Raw genomic sequence first — 16,051 nt, forward strand, 5'->3', positions numbered from 1 at the left:
CCTTCAATGCAAGTATGGAACTTTTATGCCTGTTTTCCTGTCAAACACTTTTGGGATGCACTAATTTTAAAATCCTGACCAATAACTACATGGCCAATTACCAATAAAAGGAAAACATTACACTATTTTGTCTATCAAGGCAACAATTATTTGTGTAAAGTTGTTGCAAAATGATTTCCACTGTAAAGCATATCTACAAAATTGTCATTAAGCTCAATTTAGTTCAATAACAGTGTCAATTTTGCGAAGTTCATCAATTACAAAACAAATTCAATCCAGCTATAAAGCAGCTCTACAGAAGACAGTCTCATTGTCCAGCTCAAATTAGTTTAATGTTGATTCAATTCAGTTCAATAACTGTCAATGCTTCAAAGTTCATCAAGCACTTTTAAAGCAGCTCTACAAAAGACAACAGTATCATCATCCAGCTCAATTCAGTTAAATGTTTGTTCTCATCCAACAGTGTCAGTGTTTTATACCCCAACTGAGCAACCAAAAGGTGACAGCGGCAGGAACTCTCTTGGTAAAATAATTAAAAACTTACTAAAACAAAATTAAATACATCTTTATAAAACACATCAAGGCTCGACAATACAGACTGCCCAGTGCCAGCGTGAACAACGCTTGGGACAATTGACAGAACTGTTGGCAAATAGTTGTTTGCTTAAATTATTAAGTATCGGCTAGAGCTGCACAATTAATCGTTAAAAGATTATAATCTCGATTCAAACACCCACGCAATCTTATCCCTGAATGACAACGATTCCGCTATGTCTGTTACGCCAGTTTCACACTGCAAGCGTCATGTTAATGAATGAGAGGGTCGGCCGTCCCACTTCCGATGTGAACGCTCTCGTTCATTGATACGGGCAGCGACAAAACACATGCTATTCACGCTCCGCTGACGCTTGCAGTGTGAAACTGTTTAAACCAAAAGACTTCAGAGGCTTTGGTAGACCGTTTAAATTACGATTGTCACACTGCAACATTCAAATTACAATATGAAACTGACTGAAAAATTTAGGGTTAGAGGATTTTGGTTTTTCTTAGAAGGGCAATATTACATGCATTCCTGCTGCTCGCATTAGAAACCACCAGTAATTGCTATGTGTTGTTGTAATGGGACCTCCAGCTGCTAGCACTGGGTTGGTCGGAGGACAGATTAAAGCTGAGGCGGCTCTTTCAGTTCCTCTGAGTGATTTCATTTTCTACTGCTGTGGGGTGGGGTGTGTCCACACAGGCGTATTATCCAATCAGCACGACTGCCAGGAACCACTCAAGCCTGAGTCAACCTTGGAAACGCTCATAATAATCTTCAGGCAACGGGCAAAATAGGCTAAACGTCATTGTTTGCTCACCTTTATGTAGCCTAGTTCTCTGAATCTACTGATTTGTTTCTTTCATCAAACATAATAGGAGAAATTCTGAATAAACATGCACTAAATCATCTTATTTATTCTTCTCTTTTCTTATTTTTAAATCCTTTTTGTGTAAAACACTTTGAAATACTATTGTGCATGAAATGCCTTGCCTAATGTTCAAGCTCATGTTGTCCATTCAGTGAAAGTATAGCTAGCTTCTTCTTTTTTTTACCGTCATGCTTCAAAAGAACCAATGAACGCTATACAATGTACAGTATACTTCAAGTAATCTGCAATGTTTCAATATAAAGAAGTAAATATGATGCAGTTGTTTGTTTTTTTCTTAAATATTTTCATGTTTAAGTGAACTATTACATTGACAGTGTTCTGACACAAATCTGAACTCCAGGCGCTTTATTTAGTGTAGGTGTCAACTACAAGTCAACTTCATGTTTCTTTATTAGAAGAGGAAACAGAAAACTGTCATGCTAATGGAAATGCCAATACTCAACTGTGTCAGCTGGATAAGTTAAGACGCAAGACGTAACATAAGCTCCAGGGCAACGCTGACAGAAATAGGCCATTCTGTCCATGCATGTGAACTAAATACGATCTCAAATAAAGGTATCCAAACCACTATGACCTTTCAGTGAATGACAAGACTTACAAAACCCAACTCCTAAAGGGTAATTTGTAGTTCTCAGGAACAAGAGATATTAATTACAGCTCCATGAAAATGTCCATTGGGGACAAAAATAGTAAAAGTGCTGATGTCTGGAGGAAAAAACAAGTGAGTTATTGAAGAAAGGACAGGAAGAGGAAAGGCAGTTTCTGCAATGTGACTTTTCACAATGCCGCAAAAGCAACCGACGTCACGATTTGGATTCCTTACATGCTATAGCTGAAATTTTGATACTATAAATACTATAGTAATGTATACTGAGAGGGTTCCCTGTATAGTTTACTTAAGAACTTAAGTACTTAAAGGTGCCCTAGAATGTGAAATTGAATTTATCTTGGCATAGTTAAATAACAAGAGTTCAGTACATGGACATGACATACAGTGAGTCTCAAACAACATAGTTTTCTCTTTCTTATTTAAATCTCGTTTTTGAAAAACACCCCTGAAAAACAGGCGAATCTCCACATAACACCAACTGTGACGCAACAGTTGGGATCATTAATATGTACGCCTCTAAATATTTGCATAAGCCAGCCCATGCTCAGTGCCAGGCGAAACTGCACAGCCGAATCATCGGAAGTTCTGCAGGTGAAGAAACAAGCGAGGATCATAGAGAAAATGGCAGATCTATCTATAATCTATCTATAATCTATCTATAATCTATCTATAATCTATCTATAATCGGATACCGCTACAGTTTAATTCGAAGTTGTTAGTTGCTCTGCCCATTTCACCGCGGACTGTTTTTCTAACCTGGAACTAGTGCTGGGCGGTTTGATCAAAAATCCACATCACGGTTTTTTTCTAAATTAAACCGGTTTCACGGTAAATGACGGTGTTTTTTTTTTGTGTGTTTTTTTTCAAGCATGATGGGTGTTAACCACATTTTCTGCTGAGTAAGAGAGGAAATACTGCAGTAGATTAACTTATAATGCCCTATTTTATTGTCATGAGTGAATGAAAAAATCCACACTAATATTAATAATACAGGTTTGCAAGGCTGTTTACAAAGAGGTGCCAGCAGGACGCGCTTTAGGAGCGGCAGAAATAGTTTCCCCGGTAACGGCTGTACTCAAAGCAGCAACGCTGCTTTATCAGGAAAGATAAAGAAAGATTCAATCGTAATAACAAAGAAACTTTTCTAAAGACCGTCAGTTCACTTCAGATATGTTCATACAGTAAAAACGCGCGCCGCGGGAAAAAACAACAACACTCTCACCCCCACACGGCTGCGACACGGCTACCGGAGCTGATCGCGCCCATTCTAGTCAATGCTTGTGTTTCAGATAGAAGCTTACCAAAAGCAGCTCTCCGCGCCACTTCGCTAAATATAGGCGCCTAGTCTATTTTGACGCACGCGTGTGGAGGACGGAATAAAACCTTGTCGCAGCCGTGTGTTCTGTGTTGTAAATAAGGTGCGAGACAGTGTCGCGCAACGCCGCGTTCCGATTAAAGCGACACACACCGGTATTGCGGTTTATTAAAAATTCATATCGTAACAAAAATAAACACCGGTATTCGGTATGAACCGGTAAACCGCCCAGCACAACCTGGAACAATATCAAGCAGCCAGGCTTCTCTCGGCGTCTCAAACGGACGAAGGGGGCAATTTCAACTCGCGTTATATTCCCACAAGCGGTAAGTAGTGATTTTATTAACGATAATTTACACTGTGTTATCTAGATCCAGCGCGATATTGTTTTTTCCTCGAGAGACATCGTGGCTTGCAGACGAGCGAACGAAGCATGGCAGTTGCTCAGTGTTTGGATGTAACTACAAATGAACACAAAAATATTTTTTTAGCTCCTTCATCCGAGCCTCTGGAGAACCAGTGGGTTATGTGAATTTCTGATGTGTAATTGTTCAAGTCCAGACAGATAATCTTTCTCTCAAAGTCGTTCAACACTGTTTATGCATCAGTAAATCGCGTTGCAGTGATAAGATCTTCATTCACGCGATCGACAGGCTGTCATCTGCTCAATGCTGGAATAGATCTAAATACTTAAAAAACGTATCATGATTCGTTAATCCCGATAGCTGTAATAGTAAAAACGTATAATCGCTGTAATAGTAAATGTTTTCCAGATAGCTCTACATGTAATGCCAGATATTTCATATGCAAGCATGTCAGCCAATCACAGCAGTGGGCGTTTACACTGAAGTCTCACAGCAGACACGCCCCTTCAAACAGAGTGTCCAGATCAGGGTATGAAATCAGGCTAGGAAATATGCCTTTTATTTCTAAATTATAACACATTTTGATCTAATAAACATACTAACATTATAAGGGCACCCCAGGAAACATTATAAAATAATAAAATAATCCATTCTACGGCACCTTTAAGAAAAATTAACATGTACTGTACCAGATATATATGCAAAAGAATCAAAACAGAATAAACTCAAACAATTTTTTATTTTTTTTTGGTGAACTGTCCCTTTAACAATGCATAATAATCAAGCTGGAAGGCATGTAATGCTGTAGACATGCAAACAGAACTGCTGAAATATGGAGCGTTATGAAATGTCCTTGATTACCAGAGGCACTCTTCTGATGAAATGACATCAGGATGTTTGGAGGAAAAGCAGGAAAAGACAATTATATTAAGTAGATCAGCTTGGATCTGATGTTGTCTGGAGGTCTACGGGACTCTTTATGACCCCAGTGGTGAAGCATTGGTGAAGCTACAGCCACCTGCCATTGTGAGATCTGGAGCGCTAAGCTCTTTCTAGCAGCTGGTGTGTGTGTGTGTGTGTGTGTGTAGTGTAGTGTAGTCAGGCCTAATGTGCGCTGAGGATTACTGCTCCCGGCTTCTCTTAACACCGCGGGCAAAAACAAGTGCAGGTAAGAGAAGAAACAGGAGAGGAAGAACAGGAACATGACGAAGACTTGAGCTCCCTGGAAAGCCAGTTGTCCGCATAAAGAACAGTCTGACTTCATGGACACTGTATATTGGGCTTCCATATGACTTCTGAAAGCTACAGAAATATAATAGTTGCAGAAATCTAGATATAGTTTGACAACAAAGTTCTAAGAAAAATGTTTTCTTCCTAGTGTATGAAAAACATTTCCAATGATGCTCCTAATCACCTAATCATACAGAGAAATTGGGGTGTAAATACTTGGTTTATTAAGGATTCGATTACGATTTTTTAACCCTCTGGTGCTATTCGGTCATTTTTGATCGAAAAAGTTTACTTTTTTTTTTTGTTTTTTTTTTTACTTAATGGTACGAAAGTTGGAAAAGGTTTTGGCTGTGAGAACACACACAAAAAAATCATGGACATGATTCGAAAAGGTTAGGCCTAAGTGGTTCTGAACAAAAATAGTCACACTTGTGTTGGAAATTAATAGGAAACTAATTTCATCAAGTGGAAACTTTTGGTACTGCGCCCAAACAAAATCTTACAGGACGCTAATTTTTTTTAGATAATTAATTTTTCCTCACAGTTTTAGAGTAAAACGTGTTTTGGAAAATATAGATTTCATATAAAACATAAAATTCTGTAACTTTTTTGCATTTTTCATAACAATAAACGTAAAATGGTGCACTGCAGATACACTTTCTGTAAAGCTACTTTGAAACGATATATTGAGAAAAGCGCTACACAAATAAATCATTCTTTAAGGTTGAGCAGGTACAGAAAAAGCAAATTTAAGGCAGAGGAATTTAATTTCAGGGTGAATTTCGGAATTGAAAACATGTACACGCCGGTACTGACCTTTACGAGACATTTCAGCTGCTTATTTGGTCATTATGCGCAAATGGGTAATTTCATTACCTTTAAGCGAGATTCTCCAAGCACTGTTTGAAAATTGATGAAGGTAGAGAACAGAAAGTGCTGTGAAAGAGGCAGATGGAGGAAAGCATCAGTAACCTGTGTCTGTGGCACTGAGAAAAGGTGCAGGCTATGTTGCAGGTCATGGATAATTGGATTCAAGCAACAAACATAAAAACAGACTTGACAGGCTGACAATGGGAGCAAGCGGGCGCAGGGTAAATTTGCACAAGAACTAAGGAGCGTTCCTCCAGCATGGGAGCTCGGCCAAGCAAAGGAATGTTTCCACACAATCCTCACAACTCTCACTCCCTCCCGTTCAAAAAAAAAAAAAGAGTCGAGCGAATTCCAAAGGAGCTTCCAAAACACTGCAACATGTAGGTCGTTTCTCGGCACAAAAAGTCCTTGCAGTCTATTCGTTGATAGCAACATGTAGGTTGTAAAGTATTACAAATATTTCAAAGAAAGAACTTGTTGCGTGCAAGGGCATCTTGTCCTGAACGCTACCAAAGTATTACAAAGAATAACATACTTACCACCATGAACATACACAACCTTTGTGTTTGAATAACATTGATGAAAGATCGTTCATGCAGATTTGAATGAGATTACAGTGAACACCGAAACCAGCCAAGAATTTGTGAAGCCTTGGCAATTTCTGAGGAAAATCACAAGTGCATCTTTCCAATACAGTGAAAACAACTCTTCAGCTTATCTTAATAAACCCCTTCAAATGTTTGCTTTAAAAATGACTGTCTGGTAGCTTTCCCGAGTGAAAGTCTGTGCAGTGTGTGGCCAAACGCTGATGAATAGAGTGTATCTGAAATTCTAAACCAATTTTGACAGCCAAGGTCATCTTCAACAGCTGTATTAGCAAAAGCAAAAACCTAAAAAAAAAAAAAAAAAAACAGATGATTCCTGCCCTGATTAGAGTATGTGTGTTGACGGGAACAATCTGGAACAAGGATGCGAGATTCAGACAAAAAAAAAATCATTTTGTAATTATTTTGACAAATATTATTGATTTGAACTGATATTATCTCATAATGCTGCTGCTTATATCAGGGCAAAAAAATTAAATTAAAAGCATATATTAAAAGAAAATGATGAATTGTAGCAAAATACTATCAATGTGACCAAACAATGCATTTTAGTTAAAAATGTAGGCCTAATCAAAGTTATTTAACCCATTATGATGGTCACTACACTTTTTTTCCAAAACAGTCCTAAGAAAACCTCAGTGAAACCGCAGAAAGCCTCTAATCATTACGGCTTACTTAATGGAAGACGACTCTACGGCATCCATCGTCCAACAATTATCTGACTCTCAGCCACCTTTTTCCCCAATTAAACACTCCAGACTGCACAAAACCTCTCTCTCTTCAGCTAAGCCCAGCTACACGCAGCGGTACTTGACAGAGTAATCTTTCAACAAATCCCTCCCCAAACATTTTCACACTGGCTGTATCCTAATTGATAAAGCTCCACGGGGGGTGCGCTATCATATGACACCACCTAGCACAAATCCACCAGTCAATGGCTGCCTTAAAGAGTCCGCACACACCAGCGGTGTGTGTGTGTGTGTGTGTGTGAGGTGCTAACAGAGGCGGATGAGAGAGAAAGCAGAACGCTGCTATGGCCCACAGGGCCTGAATTTCATTTTGGAAAATGGGGGGGAAATCCCCCCTTAGGTGATTCTTATGGGGGGGAATTTTTAATTTGAGGGGGGAGTTTAGACTTTTTTTTTTAATTACATTTATCTCGCCTAAATGTATGCTTAGCCTACTCATTGCATTTTTACAATGGGGTCATTTTGTTCTTAAGAATTTACACAACTCAAGGAAGCTTGATTTCAATCTTTGAATTAAATTGAAAAAAGTAGCACAAATAAATACAATAGAATAAAGATATCAATAAAGAGAAATAAAGAGAAAAGTTTTTGCTTAGGTCTAAAACTAGTAGGCTATTCAGAAATACTACAGAGACTGAATAAAGTAGCCTAATCAAATGTAAAATAACACTGGGTAGTATTTTAGTCCTGACTAAATTAAATTCATAGGCTATTAATCCTGATTCCTTAAAATGAAAGCTATGTTTTGTTGTTTTGACAAACAAATTAATGACAGACACATATGGCTGCTGTCCCTTTAAGAGCTAGTGCACGGATCCTGTTTTCATTATACGGTCACGTGCGATTTATGCTTATTTAAGACATAACCGACTGTGTTTAGATTAGAGGATACTCTCCAAGACCGCAATTGACATCATTTTCTTATGTTTTTGACTGTTAAAGCGATTTATAATCCACGAAAAATAACTTTTGTTACCCGCGAGCTGTTTGTGAGGCGGCTTTACTCTATGTATGTGTGCAGAGAAAAAAAGCATCTCTCAGACAGCGCGCAAGTACCGAAGAGTTTAAAATCGCGTGACTGTTTAAAATGGTGAGACTTGAAAAGACGTGCAAATGGTAAACTTTAGTTACTCGTGATGCAATGCTGGCCCGATCGACTCCCGAAACGCGAGAGTGTATTTCCGCCGCCTGCTGCGCGCTTAACGATTGCATTGTGCAACCCATTTTGAGAGACGCGAGATAGAAGACGCAGCGCCGCTGAATCACTCACGCTGTTTGTGAAATTGCGTCTCGCAGACAGTTTTAAAATGACTGATTTGATTTTCCATCTGCGTGGATTAATTTACTAATACAACCTGAACCTACATGCTAAAGTGAATCAATGTTTGCGGGAATTTCCCGCATTATAAATGGGAGACCTGCGGGAATGATAAAAAATATGCGCAATACCCGCAATCCCGCACCGAAATTCAAGCCCTGGGCCCAGATGATGTTTTCAAGTGTACCAACAACACACATGGGAGAGGAGGTCACTGACCTTTCACTCCTGCATCTACTGCATCAGCACAGTTGAGTTTATTGAATAGCCCATGATAGTTCGATCGGACATCCATAAGCACCTGTAATCCAACTTCAGCTGCAATAACGCACTAATAATGCACACATTCCGGCGAACCAAATATATTTGTCCGAAACAACAACAACAAAAAAATAGTTTTGACCTAAACTATTAGAGCTTCAATAATGATGAGTTTTGACCATGTCAGTGTCTGCACACAACAGAAAGTAAAACACTTCAGCAGTATATCAGTGAACAAAAAAAAAATCAAGCATAGCGTCAGTTCTGGCAGGTCATGTTAGTCAAGCTCGCATCAGTGACTCTCAGCTGATCCTCTAGTACCTATAGGAATACGACGCCTATCACTGTATACATATATAAGCTCCTTCAGTATTATCAACAGATATCGCGTTTCTCAGGAGCGAATTACCCTCCTCCCTCCCCAGCTCCTCTCGTCAGTCAGGGTTTGGCATTCTGATTCCCCTTTAAATCAGAATAAATTCTCGAATTATGTTGTACTTTAAAATCTTGAATTAATGATATCTGCAATACATTAATGTTGGTTCTGTTCTGTTTACCCTGAGGGGGGTTATTGCTCTTATTCATGCTAGACTGCATGGATGCGCAGGGAGTTCTTGCCCAGAGCAGAACCATATCGCCAATCCAAACTGTATGCTAATTGTCAATCGTATTCGACGATAGTGGTCCTGACAGAAGCCATAGCAAATATGTCAAATTATATAGGCTAAAATATATAGGTGGTTCATTGCAGAAGATCTTTACTACAACTGGCTTAATTTATCACCTGCCAACACAACACTAAACCAGTGGTTTTCAAATTGCTCCGGTTCTGGACCTCAGCTTAGTCCCATCCGGACCGCGAGACATAATTGCACCATTTACCGTTTTTTACAGTTTAAAGTGAGCAGAGCATCAAAACAACGAAGCAGTTCACACCACAAGCGCTCAGGGTCATTAACGGTAATGATCTTTAGGCGCAACATCTATTATTTTTATTCATTTTATTACTTTTTTTCGTTTTCAGCTTAATGGAAACTTTAGTGTCAGTAAAAAAATATTTTCAGTGCATCACAACAGTAACAACACCAACATTTATATTTTAGAGCCTTAACGCCAATAATCAGTTACTCGGGATTGACTAGCTGAAATTTGCAATAAACTGAATTTCTTATTTACATTGAATTAGTAAGTTGTACAATCCCAATAAAAGACCAAACATTTAGCCCTAATGAGCAACATGTTCAGCTCTTAACAAACGGCACTTTACTAATTGTTTATTGACATAACCCATCTGTAAGTAATGGCTGAGGCATGTATGACTTATCAACTCACTTTAAGTGCACTCAATAAAAAAGGGAGGAGGTATGGGAGCAGCTAGGCTGTCATATCAAGCAAGCATTACACACTGAAACACTGCAGTTTATTTAACCTCCCCTGAGAGGCATCCAACACAGAGTCTTCGTCTCACACTAGTGAGCTGCCTACACTAACAAAAAGAGGACCAAAAGTACCATGGTACTCTCTGAGGTACTTTGCAAAAAGAGGAGTCTTGTCCATTCACTTCTGTGCACAGTATGCCCAGCGATGAATAACCAAGACACAACCCTTCACTGCCTGAAACATGCTGTCTAGGTAGGCAGCTCACTAGGTTTGAGACAGTGCCAGAGAAGTCAATGACATTAGGATGCTGGTCTACTTCACACAGAGCCTTATAGCAACACTACAGCTGAAATAGGTCTGTGCATTACGTTAGGAACCGCAAGGAAAACTGAACATTATTGCATACAGACGACCCCTAAAGACTTCCTTTACTGGAGATCCAGTTGTAAGTTAACTTTTGCATACAAATTCAAGTCAGAAAAGATGCTCGTACAACTCGACTAAATAAACCATTTATTAGGCTACTTTTAATAAATAAGTAAATATGAACTTCATTTGGATTTCTTAAATGGCACAGATAAATACACATTTTTATAACTTTTTTATAATATTTAAAGATTACTCACAAAAAAATACAGATTAAAAATCGAATTTGAGATTACAATTTGTAATTTTTCACAATTGTTGTGCACTCACATATTGATATTATTCACATATTGTCAAATGTGTTGCCATGTAAATATTCTACAGACGTATAGCCTAATGCACCGTTTTGCTCCGTTACTTTTCGCTCTCTGTTTTTTAACACATTATTGTATGCACCAAAAAAAGGTTTGCATCTGTTAACATTATGCTGAAGTCTACATGTGAATGCAAAGCTCTCTAGTTTCAATTCATTTTAATGTTTAGGCCTAGGCTATGTAATAATGGGAAATGTTTTTTGACCATTATAGGTCAAACTACCTTAAAGGGTCAAGCAAGTGCATTTAAGCATCCATTTACCATTTTTGCTGATCAATGTTTGTGTGAACAAAAGCCTAAATTAAATTTGCTCGTCAGATAAAGCGATAGTGTCTCTTCAGAATACTTATGATAGAAGATTATTTTATGATCTTTATTTATAAACACTGCGAAACATTTAGAAGATGTCTTATGGGTTTGGAGCTACAATTAATTTTTGGGTGCACTATCCCTTTAAAATAACAAAGTAAACAATTTAAGCCAGAAATACGTTTCTAATAAAATATCATAGGTTGGCTGTGTTGCAAAAGACATTCAAATGAGTTAAAAGTAGAACCCAAGTGGACGAAAATGAGATATATTTTTAACTGTTATAACTTAAAATATGATTATTCATGGTATTCACCTGAAATGGTATTTGTTTACAAAGCCTTTAATGAAATCATAGAATTTATCATGCGAGTCCATGTTCCATGTGAATAAATTATTTCTTCCTAAGGTGTGTGTGTAAGCGACATTAACAAAGCGAAATTAACAAAATAGACAATTAAATCGTTAAACGCGATTATTTGTATGACAATTAATGGTGAAGCAAGATGTCAGGATCGTGACAGCCGGAGGGTTGGTAAATAACCGCAGGTTTGGTTTCTCAAGCGTCCGTACCTGTTCTGTGTCCATGATGGACTCCACGAGTTATTTCAGCACAAACTCAAGAGTATTCGTCGAAATACGGCATCGTTTTTACTTCCTAGTAGCATTCCACGAAGTTATACTATTTCATGTCAGGACACGTGAATAAAATGTTAATCCCCATCGGTTTAGGACATAATCACCAGCATAGATCAACCCGCTAAACGGTCGAGTATTAAAGAAGACCGCGTAACAGGATCGGTTGCACAACCGGATCTGGTAGTAATAATATAAGTATATCTGCGATAAGAACACAAACATGCATTGAAGAATTAAATATATGTGTATTTAAATCACGAACCATGTGAATGGAGGACACACATTACACAGACAACATTGCCGAAGGGTTATTCGCCTGCCAATGGCCATGACACACGAATAAACAATTCGCGTAAAACACCTGACATCGACACTTTTCAGATTAGTAACCTTCTCTAATCTGCTAATCGATCAGTGCCCTGAGGATATGTTGGTCGAGAAGCATTTCGCAGGTCTGATTTGATGTTGAGATTAAACACAGCACTACTGGGTGTGTTTATCAGTTCATCTCAACGGTGACTGGCCGCATATCAACAACATTATAAAAATAAGATTTGATAGTAACGTTACATGACCAAAATGAACTACTGTTACGAAGGTATACATTCATGAACTTCTTACCTGCCACTGGTGATTTTCCGCAGTTAACCCCAGAGTTTGGTGTAGATCAGTATAGACTTCTTGCTCAAACTGAATAAACTTTGCTCGCTTTTCCTTCTTCTTTCTCCTCGCTGGCTAACACACACACACACACACACACACACTCTTGCTAACGGCCGCTGAAATGTCTCCACTCGCGCCGTCACTAGCGATCGCCGATCCCGCGTACTCTCGCCGGGATCTCTCGTTGAGGAGTTGAAGTGTTACCGGGGATCGCAGGTGCGGATATCAGCTCTTCCAGATTTCAGATAAAGTTTATCTCCATCTTCTCCCGTTCAGCGCCATCTTTCCTGCGGGGCACGCCGGGTAATCCTCAGGAATCCCGACGCGACGCGACGCGTTCGCTGATCGTCCTCCTGGAGTGCTGGAATGCTGCTGGGATCAGAGAAGAGGAGGAGAGCGATGTTACTCAGTTAAGGGAACATACACTTAGAGATCTCGGGTCTATGATCTAGTTTTTTTTAGAAGTTGATAGCCTACTGGCAGTAGCAAATAAAGTAATGGTAGGCTAAATGTGGGGGTGTTTGTGTTGTTTTTGTTTTACTTAGCCTAATAATTTTACTTTAATAATATCTAATGTTGGTACCATAGTAGGCTAACATATAGGCCTAGACACACTCCAGTGTATCAAACGTCCAGAAAATAGCCTGATAGGCCTACCATAACAAACTAGCAGTCAAATGGGCTGCCAAATACAAATCCATAGCATGAGAAGTGTAGAGAGTGTCAATGTCATTTTATGTTAAACTGGGGCTATATCTCTACTAATACATTATAAAAATTCAATTCTACTTACAGTATAGCGCTTTTCACAATATACATATCGTTTTCAAAGCAGCTTTACAGAAAGCGCATAGTCAATTTAGAGTGATTCGTTATCAGGTGACTGTGTCCAAGTTATGTATTTCAGAAATGTAGCTATAGCAATCACACAGTTAGCTAACAATGTATTCATTTAAGGCAGAAACAATGAGCTCATTGAAATAATGAATACATGTTGTTAACAAAATGGATATAGGAAAATGAAGCATTGGTGCATGTTGACTCAGAGTTTGCTTCATCAGAAGTAAATCTTTACAGGTGTTGGTCATCTGAAGTCTTCATATGAGGCTGGATCCAAACTGGAGCTGATGTACTCTCTTACCACAGGATGGGCATCCCGAGAAAAAAAAACAGAAAAACAAATGGAAAGTAATTAGCGTATCTGCTGTTCGTAACATTAAGCAGATAATCATGTGCATTTGATCTGATATAACTGGGGTATAAGCTTATGAGATGCATTATGTGAATGCTTGGCTAAAAAGATGTGTCTTTAATCTAGATTTAAACTGGGAGAGTGAGTCTGAGCCACGAACATTATCTGGAAGGCTATTCCAGAGTTTAGGAGCCAAATGTGAAAACGCTCTCCCCCTCCTTTAGTGGACTTAGATAAGGTACTACCAGAAGCCCAGAGTTTTGTGGCCTTAAAGAGCGTGATGGATTGTAGGGTGATAGAAGGTCAGTTAAATACACAGGAGTTAAATCATTTAGGGTCTTATAGGTCAGAGATGTGAAATTGGGGTTATATAATCATATTTTCTTGACCTGGTAAGAAATCTAGCAGCTGCATTTTGGACTAATTTTATTGAGGATTCAGGACAACCAGCTAGTAATGCATTACAGTAATCTAGTCTAGAGGTCATGAATGCATGAACTAACTTTTCTGCATCAGAAACAGATAGCACATTCCGGAGCTTAGCAATGTTTGAGGTGGAAGAAGGCTGATTTTATAACATATGAAATATGATTTTCGAAAGACAAGTTGCTGTCTAATATAACGCCCAGGTCTTTAACTGTAGAGGATGAAGTAACAGTACATCCTTTCTAGATGCAAATTGTATTCTAAGAGATTCTGTGTACAGGTTTTTTGGTTCAATAAGTAAAACCTCAGTCATAGCTGAATTAAATAGAAGAAAATTACAAGTCATCCAATAAATTATATCATTAACACACTCTGTCAACTTGGATAATTTAGAGATTTCATCTGGTTGTGATGAAATAACTGAGTATCATCGGCATAACAGTGGCAGCATTTATATTAAAAATAGCAGAGGGCCTAGCACAGATCCTTGTGGCACTCCATAATTTACTGACATTATCTTAGATATTTCCCCGTTTAAAAATACAAAACGATCTGATAGGATCTAAACCACCTTAATGCCTGTCCCTGAATACCAGTGAAATTATGTAGTCAGTCAAAGAATTTGTATGATCTATAGTGCCGAACGCAGCACTAAGATCAAGTAAAACTAGTATTAAGATACAGCTTTGGTCAGAAGCTGAAATTTTTCATAGATAACAATTTTTTGCAAGGAGGAGCACAATTAGGCGGACAGGACATTATAGTATTTTAGACATAAATGGAAGATTTGAAATGGCTCTGTAATTTGCTAATTCATTTGCATCTAGTTGTGGTTTCTTAATGAGAGGCTTAATAACTGCCAGCTTGAACGGTCTTGGTACATGACCAAGAGATAAAGACGAGTTAATAATATTGAAAAGAGGCTCTTCTGCTACAGGTTACAACTCTTTCAGTATGGGTATTGGATCTAATGAACATGTTGTTGGTTTATTACATCTATTACCCACTAAACCCTTTACAAACTCTTGATTACATTTTGACAGGGTTCCCATGGTCATGAAAACCTATGGAAAAGTCTTAAAAATTAGTAAACACCATGGCATTTGTTTTATAGTAAAACAAACAAAAAAATCATTTAAAAAAATCCTAAAAGTTGTTAAAATGGGACTTTAATGGAAAAGAATCTGCATTTTCATGGTTTAAAAAAAATGAAGCTTGATTTTCAAAACTCAATGGATTTGCGACAGATGAATGTAACATTTTTGACAAGCCAAACATGCCAGTCGCTGAGTTTATTTAAGCCACAAAAGAAACTTCATCCCATATAATAAGTAATGAACTACGCAAAAAGCATTTTGAATTGAATAATTACCCAAAATCAAACATAGTTAACCCCTTATGCACATTATCACGTCCGTCAAAAAAATTAGGTTGCATGGATGTTGGATATTAGAATTAAAACATTGACATAACACACTCATGGGCATCAATAACATAAATAATTATACCTTACGATCCCTCTGTTTTTTAATCTTCCACATCATTTGAATATCACAAAATCGATGTCTGTCAAAAAATAACGTGCACAATGCAATATAGTATTTATGAGAAGTAGAGGTCCATGCATTTCCTGGAAAACCCACTACCAGATGTTTCGAATTATAACCATTGCTTTCCAATAAGAGGGAGAAATGGTGGCCTGAGCAGCTTCAACATGCTGTCTGTCAGAGACAATAACGTGCATAAAACAGTAATGAGTATAAATTTGTTCTTCATTTTGTCAGGACTTGGGTTTGATCGTCCTCTGTTTTCTTACTCTTTTGTGTTTGTGTCTGTCTTTTCCATCTTTTCCACGTGCATTTGCGCACAGCTGTTTGTGTTTCACAATCAGTGCATCTGCTTGTTTGCGCTCACCTGTCTCCCCTCATTGCTTGATTTCTCAGCTACA

At 38.2% G+C, this 16,051-nt stretch overlaps 1 protein-coding gene across 1 annotated transcript in view; it reads right to left on the minus strand.

The window, feature by feature from the left end:
• Positions 1 to 12,903, minus strand: part of tjap1 (tight junction associated protein 1 (peripheral)) — a 97,600-nt gene extending 84,697 nt beyond the window's left edge. Inside the window, exon 1 of the mRNA XM_081350308.1 lies at positions 12,444 to 12,903. The gene's annotated coding sequence lies outside the window, so the exon portion shown is untranslated. The remainder of the gene's footprint in view (positions 1 to 12,443) is intronic.
• Positions 12,904 to 16,051: the final 3,148 nt, after the last annotated feature.

The sequence above is a fragment of the Scardinius erythrophthalmus genome (assembly GCF_964197995.2).
Source record: "Scardinius erythrophthalmus genome assembly, chromosome: 21".
Lineage (NCBI taxonomy): Eukaryota > Metazoa > Chordata > Actinopteri > Cypriniformes > Leuciscidae > Scardinius > Scardinius erythrophthalmus.